Source organism: Hevea brasiliensis, chromosome 1 (assembly GCF_030052815.1).
Source record: "Hevea brasiliensis isolate MT/VB/25A 57/8 chromosome 1, ASM3005281v1, whole genome shotgun sequence".
NCBI lineage: Eukaryota > Viridiplantae > Streptophyta > Magnoliopsida > Malpighiales > Euphorbiaceae > Hevea > Hevea brasiliensis.
Window position 1 is genome coordinate 15,203,864 of NC_079493.1, and position 10,403 is coordinate 15,214,266.

Genomic DNA, 10,403 nt, shown 5'->3' on the forward strand with positions numbered 1-10,403 from the left:
TTAGCCTATCTATTTTTATTTTTATTTTTATTAGAAAAAAAAAACGCTTTTCACTAAACTAAAAGAAAAGAAACATAAGCACAAACAAAAGCTTGAATACATTAAAGGAAAATCCTCCATAAAGATAATTTTAGAGCAATTTCTTAGAGCTATTTATCTAAACAGTGAGCCACCATATTACAAGATCGTTTAGCAAACTGAAAGGAAATTCATCTAAAGCCCTGTAGGTTTAGGTATAAAAAAGCCCACATTCAAATTTCAACAGGTGGAGATTTTAAAGTCAATTGCATAGACTAGAACATAACACAATAAATATTCTGATTCTCATACACCATAAAATAAAGGCCAAATCATATAAAAAAGCCAAACCTTTATGCATTTTTGTATTTTAATCCTATCGTTTTAATTTCGGCAAAAACAACCAAAATTGAAAGGTTGCAAAAATTTTATCCAAATTTGAAATCCAAATTGAGGAAAGTGTGGCTCTGATGATGTGGCATACAATGTGGAATTTTTATTCTAAAATCATGAGACCCAATTGACATATCATTTTGGCAAATCATACAAAAAAGCCAAACCTTTTCGTGCTTTGGTGTTTTAATGCTATCGTTTTAATTTTGACAAAAAAAAAAAACTCTCTCTCTCTATCTGTGTGTGTGTGTGTGTGTTATTATTAAAGGTGTTAATATCATGAAGGTGGGCTCTCAATTGAACTCAAACAATTTTGTAGACCTTCAATAAAAAAATTATGAGATGATAAAATACTTTAATTCCTTTTTTTTTTCCTATTATTCTTTCTGCAAACTCTTCTTTTTCATCTGTTTCTACTCTCACTAACACCATAAAAATCGAGAAACTGTACCTTTACTCTTTGCTACACAGAACTAGTATTATTCTTTTTTGAGGGTTTCCCATAAACACTGCTTCAAACTTCAATGACGTCATCAAGGCGTTTGGATTCAAGGAGTTGCCTTATGTCAGTGAGGCTGCCCCTTGGGTTAGACGGGTCTTCATAGCCAATGAGTCCCTACCTGACTAGAAAATCCCCTTCGACCATGAGATGGCACAGGTGTGGTTCATTTATTGATTAAAGCTTTTGGGCAATAAGTAGTTAGTTGATTATGAGTTTATTTTATAATTAATAATATAAAAATTTGTTCTTTTTTATTGTTATTTTTCATGTTCCAAAGTTCCTATCGAAATTGTTCTTCTTTTTGTGAAGTAGAACCAGGGAGTGGGGGAGAAACTCTTGCAGTTCTTAGCCATATCATTTATGAGAGAATGAAAGAAAACGACCTAGATTTTACTGAATGACAAGAGAAGCATGATTTGATTTATACTCAAGTATTGGGCAAAGACGATGATCATCCTTCATCTTCAATTAGCCATGGATGGAAGGTAACCATTTTTTACCAAAGTCAAGAAGGTGTCTGAAAAAAGGTTTGTTCTTAGTTGTTTCTACTCATATTTTGATACGATGGATGTATAAATTGTGTTGCAAATCCAATTAGCTTATGTTTTGTTTCAATAGGGTAAAATTGGAATGGTTAGAAGATAGAATGAAAACGATAATGGGTCCAATCCTTGTTATCAAATATGACAAGTCAAGAAATCACAAGATTGGCTCAATAGCATGGTGGTTGCGTCCACAAGTTAGGAAGATTCGAGAAATGATCCTAAGAAGGCAGTTACATTTAGGGATGGTAAACCATTGCCAGGTGATATAATCTATTGGCTGCTTCAAAATTCTTGAAGATGAAAGTGTCACCATCCCTTCCATAATAAGAGAGAGATAGAGAGAGAGAGAGAGAGAGAGAGTTTATGTGTGCTTTGTGTGTGTGAGAGAGAGAAAGGGGTTTTAGTTTCTTTGCCAAAATTGAAACAATAGGATTAAAATGCCGAAACGAGCAAAAGTTTGGCTTTTTTGTATGATTTGCCAAAATATTGTGTCCAATAGGTCCCTCAATTTTAGAATAAAAATGCCACATGGGATGCCACGTCATCAGAGCCATGCTTCCCCCAAATTAGATTTCAAAATTGGATAAAATTTTTGCAAACCTTTCAATTTTGGTTTTTTTTTTTTTTATATTTTCAAAATCGAAACCATAAGATTAAAATGCAAAAACGTGCAAATGTTTGGCTTTTTATATGATTTGGCCTAAAAAATCCACAAATAGCAAGATGAGTTCAACAACTCATACCTTTCAGGTGCCTGATTAGGCACAGAATTGTCAAATTTGATTTTAGGAACAATAATAAATGGAAAATCATCGATTGGCAACAACAGAGAGTTTAAACAGAAATCTCTTCTTGGAAAAGAAACTTCAAAAATTATTCAATCAATGACAATAAAGTAAAGATACATAATAAATTCAGGCTACCCAACATTAGTATCGAAATAGCCTAGCTACTATTTTATATATTTGCAAATTATTGAATTCCATCAACTTCAAAATTATTCATAGATGGAGAAAAATATTTTGTGGTTATAATATATGTAATTTAAAGTAAATGCACTTAGAATAGGCTTTAAGAACTTAAAACTATAATTATATTGGAATTTTACTTAAAATTATAATATTACTTAAAATTTAATATTATAAGTTTGTAAATATTTAGAATAATTAAGAAATAAGTTAATGAAAGCGAGATCGGTGTTTAAGAATTTTTTATTAAGTTTTTATAATAAATTAAATAATTTTTTAATTAATTAATTGATAATACTTATAGGATTAAGATTTTTATTATTAAGAATTACAATAGAACTTTTAGTATTAGTAAAACTATTATTAAAATAATCTTAAAATTTTAATTTATATTAATTATAATAATATTAGAAATTGAAATTAGTTAGAGATTTAGCAACAAATTTCTCAGTTTGTCTAATGACGATTCTAGAAATACATTTTTATTATTTTTTATAAATAATAAAGTAATGAAAGATATAAAAAAGAAAAATAAAGAAGGATTTTTTCAGATATCCCAGTTGTGATCAATAACTAAGCAGTGAGATTTCAATGAGATTCAACCAATTCAGGAAAATTAAAATTGAAATAAAATTAAAGGGCGATAAATTAAGAATCCATTCCATTAATATAATATAAGAAATCGAATAAACAGCATGGCAGTGCTTAGAAAATGTTAAGCTTTCCAAAGTACATTAGCTAATGCAAGTTTCTCTTTAGCTCCAAGCTAATCGATATTAACCTGCCTGATTTCACTTCCCAGATTTTGCCATTCTTCTACATCTTTTGAAGCTTCATCGTTGGTTTTCTCCTAGTCAACTGAAACCTGCTTCTTATGAGTAAGAATCTCCTCCTTCCGGGTAATTAAGATTTGAATTTCAGTCTCTAGTTTTTCTTCTTCTTCTGAAAGTCTTGAGAATTCAGTCTCCAAGAAACTTAGTTTCTTTTCTCTTTCTTCCAATCTTGCATCAACATCAGTGGCTTTCTCTAACAGAGATATTCTGCGAGCTTGAGCAGTTTATGCCATGGTTATAGCCGTGGGAATACTCCCTCTAAATTCTGCCACGCAAGGGAGAAGATTTTCAAGAATTGTCTTCTCAAGCAAATCATTACCATTTTGAATGAGTGAATGGATAATTCCCTCAATATTGTCATAGGCATTAGCTAGTTGTATAGCCTCTGAAGGCATATTTAAAAAAAATCATTCTAATGTTTCCTTTTTGTTGTGAAAGTCATACTCACACATAAATAACACAAAATTTAATGTGCCTACTCCACCAAATAAATCCACTATAGAGGAAAATAATTACAAACGCTAATTATTTTTTTTCACCCTTACAAGTCACTCAAACAAAACTCACGGAATTCGATACACCTCTCCACTTCGTGAGCTCTCTACAATACAATATAATAGTCAATCAACTATCATATATATAGACTGCTAAAATCTAGTTTTTTTAGGACTTTAATTATTAAATTTCATAATTTAAGTTCTATTAAACTTCATTTTTTATCTAATTTCCTAATTCTATTTTAACTTGGACTCTAACACTTTTGTTTATGCAAAACTTCAGGATTTGGTGCTTGGTTTGACATGGGGATTTCACTGCTAGAAGGAGACTTCCATTTTCTAGTCCTGCTGGAAAGTTCTGCTTGGAGACCCTTAGCTATTGTAATCACATCCAGAGAAGATTTTCTAGTCTCAGATGGAGAATCCTGTCATGCAAACAATATAAATGTTTATCAAATACTAAAATTTCGAGTTTTAGATTGATTCTTCTGACCTAAAATTGCATGTTTGCAAAATAGACAGTGTTTATGTAACTCAAGACCAATTATTAAAAAAAAAAAAAAAATGGGTCTAGTAATTTGGGATGTTAGCCCTTTTGAACTTGTAGATACGAGATATTATATAAAGATTTAGAGTTTGAAATTTGAGCAAACGGTAGGTGGAGGTATCAAAATCTTTTCTATATAACTTATTCTAATTTAATAAATAGACTCCATTTGTTTCATAGGTATTTGTTGTTAAATCTAACATAAAATTGTAGTGGAATATCTGAGCCATTTATATGTACACAATATATAAAGTGGATAGAATTACCTTTGGAAGAATCTTTGTCTTAGTAGTAATGGAAGGAGGTGGTGATGACTTGATGACTTCATCACTAGTGGGAGTGGTCGCTTGAATGGCTTCTTTATTCCGCTTCAAAGTTGCAGTTGTTAAAGGAGTTTCAGTGTTGGTTCAAAAACTGAAATAATTTTCTTGAAAATTTTATTTAGAAAATTTGAAAACAAAATTTTATATTCAGATGTGTCAATTTTGTGACGCCCCTTACCCGTCTACCGTATAGCCGAGCAAGAAGTGCCACATTCGGTGCCGGAGCACCCTATCTTGTTTTATCATATCTACTGTAAACTTTTGATGTCATTTAAAACATGTATTCTATGTGTAGAATTATTTTTTTTTATATCTTATTTCTGTGGAGACCCGGACAGAACCTCCCTTATTTTATTAGCATCTGGCGGGTTCCACTAATCACCTGTTAACGTGTCCATATTCATTTCACACATTTCCATATCATATTCTCATGTATCATATCATTTACAATTATTTATGAGATCTAAAAATAAAGTATTATCTATTGCATTCATATAGAAATTAATAGATAATAAATTACAAGTTTTCATTTCAATCTCAAAGTTTAATTACAAGTCCAAAATGAAATACATCATAAACTAGTAATTACATCATGACTAAACATAATGAACCAAAATACTGGTCTATACATAGGCCTTACCAAAATACAAAGGACCGGTGAGATGACTCTGGACAATGGCAGATCTGATCAGAGCTCTACCAGTGCACTACTGATGCTGCTGTTGCGGCTGAGGCGGCTGATCTCCAGTACCTACGCGATGGAAAACCAACGCGCTAAGCATAACACTTAGTGGTGCATAATTTATAATAACAATAATTTAATAATTTGAAACAATATATGCAACTCATAATTTTTGGGTCTTTTACATTTTTATTGCTCTTTGGAAATAATTAACATTATCGGAATCTTTTATGATTACTTATGGTATTTTAAGTCTTAATTAATTTTTTTATCAGTGCCCAAGAAAACCTATAACAAATTATAAAAGCTGAATGTATGTGTGTATACTGGTTAGACAGTCATATGTCTATCCAGTATACGTTTGTCAGGCACGAGGCCAGCTGTCGGGCACGAGATCCACTGTCAGGCTTGTAAAGCCAGAAATAAAGTAGGCACAATGGCCAGTAAGTAGGCATATAGCTTGTAGAACAATCATACCAGACATATATTGTCAGTTCATGATTTTTCGGTAGGCAGTACTGCTATCTAAAGTCCCTAATTGGTATACCAATTTATCCAAACTAAATAAATAAGTCTAGGTATACTATGGGCAATTAAATATTTTTAATTAATTTAGCACTATTCACTATTACTATTTTCTAGTACTGTTCATTGGTATCATTAATTTCATATTAATAGGACATTAGTCTCAATTTACATATTCATATCATTTTTAATATTTAATTCTCCTTATGAGTATTTTAATTATCATATATAGGATTTTTCCCCATGAACCTTTCTTTAGGTTCATGTTAATTTGTTATCTTTATCTAGGAATTTGACTAGGTTGGGATGTCTATTTAATCACAATTCCTTCATAACAATTGCTCCTCTATGTTTAAACTTGAATTTCAGTTTTTGAATCACTGAATTTGGGGTTATAGAACTCAAGTTATGGTCAAAACACCAAAGGAATAGTATTTTGGGACATTTTCTGGGTTGGCAGTTTCAGTGACCCAAATTCTGCTAATAATTTGAATTAGTTAAAGGCAAAACTGGGTTAAGTAGTCTTCATGAAAGGTGTAGCCCTATGTCCAAACTTTCCATGGGTAAAATTTTAGGTTATTTGGATCAGTATAGAGAGAGTTATGACCAAATGAACATGTACTGTTCATTTGGTCATTTTCTGGGTTGGCAGTTTCAGTGACCCAAATTGTGCTACCAATTAGTATTGGTTAAAGGCAAAACTGGGTTAAGTGGTCTTCATGAAAAGTGTAGCCCTATGTCTAAACTTTCCATGGGTAAACCTTTAGGTCATTTGGACCAGTATAGAGAGAGTTATGACCAAATGAACACGTACTGTTCATTTGGTCATTTTCTGGGTTGGTAGTTTCAGTGACCCAATTTGTGCTACCAATTTGAATTGGTTAAAGGCAAAACTGGGTTAAGTGGTCTTCATGAAAAGTGTAGCCCTATGTCTAAGATTTCCATGGGTAAAATTTTAGGTCATTCAGACCAGTATAGAGAGAGTTATGACCAAATGAACACGTACTATTCATTTGGTCATTTTCTGGGTTGGCAGTTTCAGTGACCCAACTTGTGCTACCAATTTGAATTGGTCAAAGGCAAAACTGGGTTAGGTGGTCTTCATGAAAAGTGTAGCCCTATGTCTAAACTTTTCATGGGTAAAATTTTAGGTTATTTGGACCAGTATAGAGAGAATTATGACCAAATGAACACGTACTATTCATTTGGTCATTTTCTGGGTTGGCAGTTTCAGTGACCCAACTTGTGCTACCAATTTGAATTGGTTAAAGGCAAAAATGGATTAAATGGTCCTCATGAAAAGTGTAGCCCTATATCTATACTTTCCATGGGTAAAAGTTTAGGTCATTTGGACCAGTATAGAGAGAGTTATGACCAAATGAACATGTACTGTTCATTTAGTCATTTTCTTGGTTTGGGTGCAGGGAAATCCGAATTTAGGCAGTATTTAGGTTAAGTTTTGGACAGAATTTGGGCATAGTTTCTTCATGGAAAATGGGATATTTTGGGTCTAGTTTCACCTCCAATTGGCCTCATACCAATTGGAGTCACATAATTTCATTTATGGCCTAAAATGTACACTGCCCTCAACAAACACAACCTGCAGAAAATAACACTTCCAATAATTCATTTCTCCTCCAACTTCCTTGCTTCAATTTGACATTCAAGGCACTTCTAAATATCATCAACACATCTCAACAATCCCAATTGCATGGTATAATACAAAAATACCAAAGTTAGGCCAAACCCTAACTCACAATTTCAACCTCATAAAATCTTAATGTAAATCAACTTCTAATACTTATAATGCATTAACCAACATCATTAAAGCACTTTATATACATCATAGTCATCAAAAACCATCACTCACCATAGGTACCAAAAATTCACTCCCCTCATAACTCACCTATTTCTTTTAGTTTCTTACAAATTTCACTTCATTTTAACCTTAACTCAAGGATTAATAAAGGAAGAAAGGAAGATTAGGCACTAACCTCTTGTGACCCACTTCAAACTTTAACCTTTCTTCTTCTTATGGGTATCTAAAGCTTCCTTATGGTGTGGGCTAAATTTTTTGTGTAGTGAGCTATGGGTTTTGGGGAGGAGAAAGCTTGGAAAATCAAGCTTTAAGAAGAATAAAAATGGAGGGAGAGAGCTCCCATGGTGGACGGTTTCCAAGAGAGGGAGAGAGAGAAAAGGGGGAAGAAGAAGATGGAAGCTTGGGGTTGGTGGGATTTTGTCTCTTATCTCATATATATATATATATATATATATTTGTACTTTAAATTTTTAATTTGTCATAAGCTCTTTATTTTCTTCTCTTTCCCTTTTCTTTTTTCTTCTTCTTTTTCCTAATTCAAATTCATAAACTTGTAATTTTAATTTATGTTAATTATTTCATTCTCTAAATTTTAAATTTTGATATTTAGGTCAAAATTCACCTCTGGGGGGGGGGTGAAATGACCAAAATGCCCTTTTATGGTGCTCATCGAGTTATTTTTATTATTTTATACCAATTAATAAATTCTCTAAATTTTACTTTATTTTTTTTTCTACATTTTTCCTATATTTTCTTAACATTTGTTTCTTCAAGTTATGCCTCCTCACTATAGTTTAGGTGTAGCTCCAGACATTTTGACTGTCCGAACAAACATGAGTCGTCGGAATAGTAAAATGTACGGACTACTTATGGTGAGGGTGTTACAATTCTTCCCCTCTAATAGAAATTTTGTCCTCGAAATTTACCTAATATGAAGAGCTGAGGGAACTGTTGCCTCATCGTCTCCTCGCTCTCCCATGTCGCTTCTTCCATGTTGTGGTGTCTCCACAAGACTTTCACTAGTGGGATCCTCTTGTTTCTGAGTTCTTTCACTTCCCGTGCCAAGATTCTGACTGGTTCTTCTTCATATGTCAAATCAGGTTGCACAATTATCTCCTCTGCTGAAATGACATGTGAAGGATCTGATCTGTATCTCCTGAGCATCGACACATGGAATACACTGTGGATCTTGTCCAGCTCAGGTGGTAAAGCTAGCCTGTAGGCTACTGGACCCACACGCTCAATGACATCGTATGGACCAATAAACCTAGGGCTCAACTTACCCTTTTTACCAAATCTTAGCACTTTCTTCCAAGGTGATACCTTAAGAAACACCTTCTCGCCAACCTCATACTCTATATCCTTTCTCCTCAGGTCGGCATATGACTTCTGTCTGTCCAAGGCGACTTTCAAATTGTCTCTGATGAGTTTCACTTTTTCCTCTATCTGTCTCACTAAATCTAGGCCCACTATTTTCTCCTCACCCATTTCTGTCCAACATAAGGGAGTTCTACATCTCCTCCCATACAACGCTTCATATGGAGCCATTTTTATACTGGCTTGGTAGCTGTTGTTGTAAGCAAACTCTACCAAAGGAAGATACTTCTCCCAACTTCCTTCAAAATCAATGATGCAGCTTCTCAACATATCCTCCAATACCTGAATCACCCGTTCTGACTGTCCATCCGTCTATGGATGAAAAGCCATACTGAAGTGTAGTCGAGTGCCTAAAGACTCCTGTAGCCTCTTCCAAAACCTCGAAGTAAATCTCGGGTCTCGGTCAGATATGATCGATGTTGGCACTCTATGTAGTCGGACTATCTCATCTATGTAAATTTCTGCTAATCTCTCTAATGAGTAGTTGGTTCTAACTGGTAGGAAATAAGCTGACTTAGTCAATCTATCCACAATCACCCATATAGTATCATGCTTCCTCTGTGTCAATGGTAGCCCAGTCATAAAATCCATGGTAATGCGGTCCCATTTCCATTCTGGTATGGATATAGGTTGCAACAACCCTGATGGAACCTGATGCTCAGCCTTAACCTGCTGGCATGTCAAACATCTAGTCACAAAATCACCAATCTCTTTCTTCATTCCAGGCCACCAATAATGTGTTTTCAGGTCTTGGTACATCTTGGTACTTCCTGGGTGCATAGCATGGAAGCTATTGTGTGCCTCTTTCAAGATATTCTTCTTCAGTTCCTCATCTCTTGGTACACATATTCTGCCTTTATAGTACAGGCACCCATCTCTTTTCAACTCATAATTAGTCTCCTTCCCCTCTTGAGTTCTGCCCATTACAATTAGCAACTTTTCATCCCTTAACTGTGCCTCTTGTATTTGCTGTAACAAACTTGGCTTTACACACAACTCAGCCAAAAGTACCCCATCCTGTGTTAAAGACAGTCGAGCATTCAATGCTCTCAAAGCCATCATGGACTTCCTGCTTAGGGCGTCAGCCACTATATTTGCTTTCCCAGGATGGTAGTCGATCACACAGTCATAGTCTTTAAGGAATTCAATCCATCTCCTCTGTCTCAGATTGAGTTCCTTCTGAGTTGGCAAGTACTTTAGACTCTTGTGATCAGTGTAGATGTAACACTTCTCACCATATAGGCAATGCCTCCATATCTTCAATGCAAATATTATTGTCGCCAATTCTAGATCATGAGTTGGGTAGTTCTTTTCATGTGGCCTTAGCTGTCTAGAAGCATAGGCAACTACTTTCCCTTCCTGCATTAGAACACA

General features: G+C 34.1%; 2 pseudogenes; one reads left to right on the top strand and one right to left on the bottom strand.

Annotated features, from left to right (window-relative positions):
* The first annotated feature begins 781 nt into the window (after positions 1-781).
* On the top strand, positions 782-1,796 carry LOC131183015 (clavaminate synthase-like protein At3g21360; annotated as a pseudogene).
* A 1,345-nt stretch (positions 1,797-3,141) lies between these two features.
* LOC131183016 (uncharacterized) lies at positions 3,142-10,088 on the bottom strand (annotated as a pseudogene).
* Between the last annotated feature and the right edge of the window lie 315 nt (positions 10,089-10,403).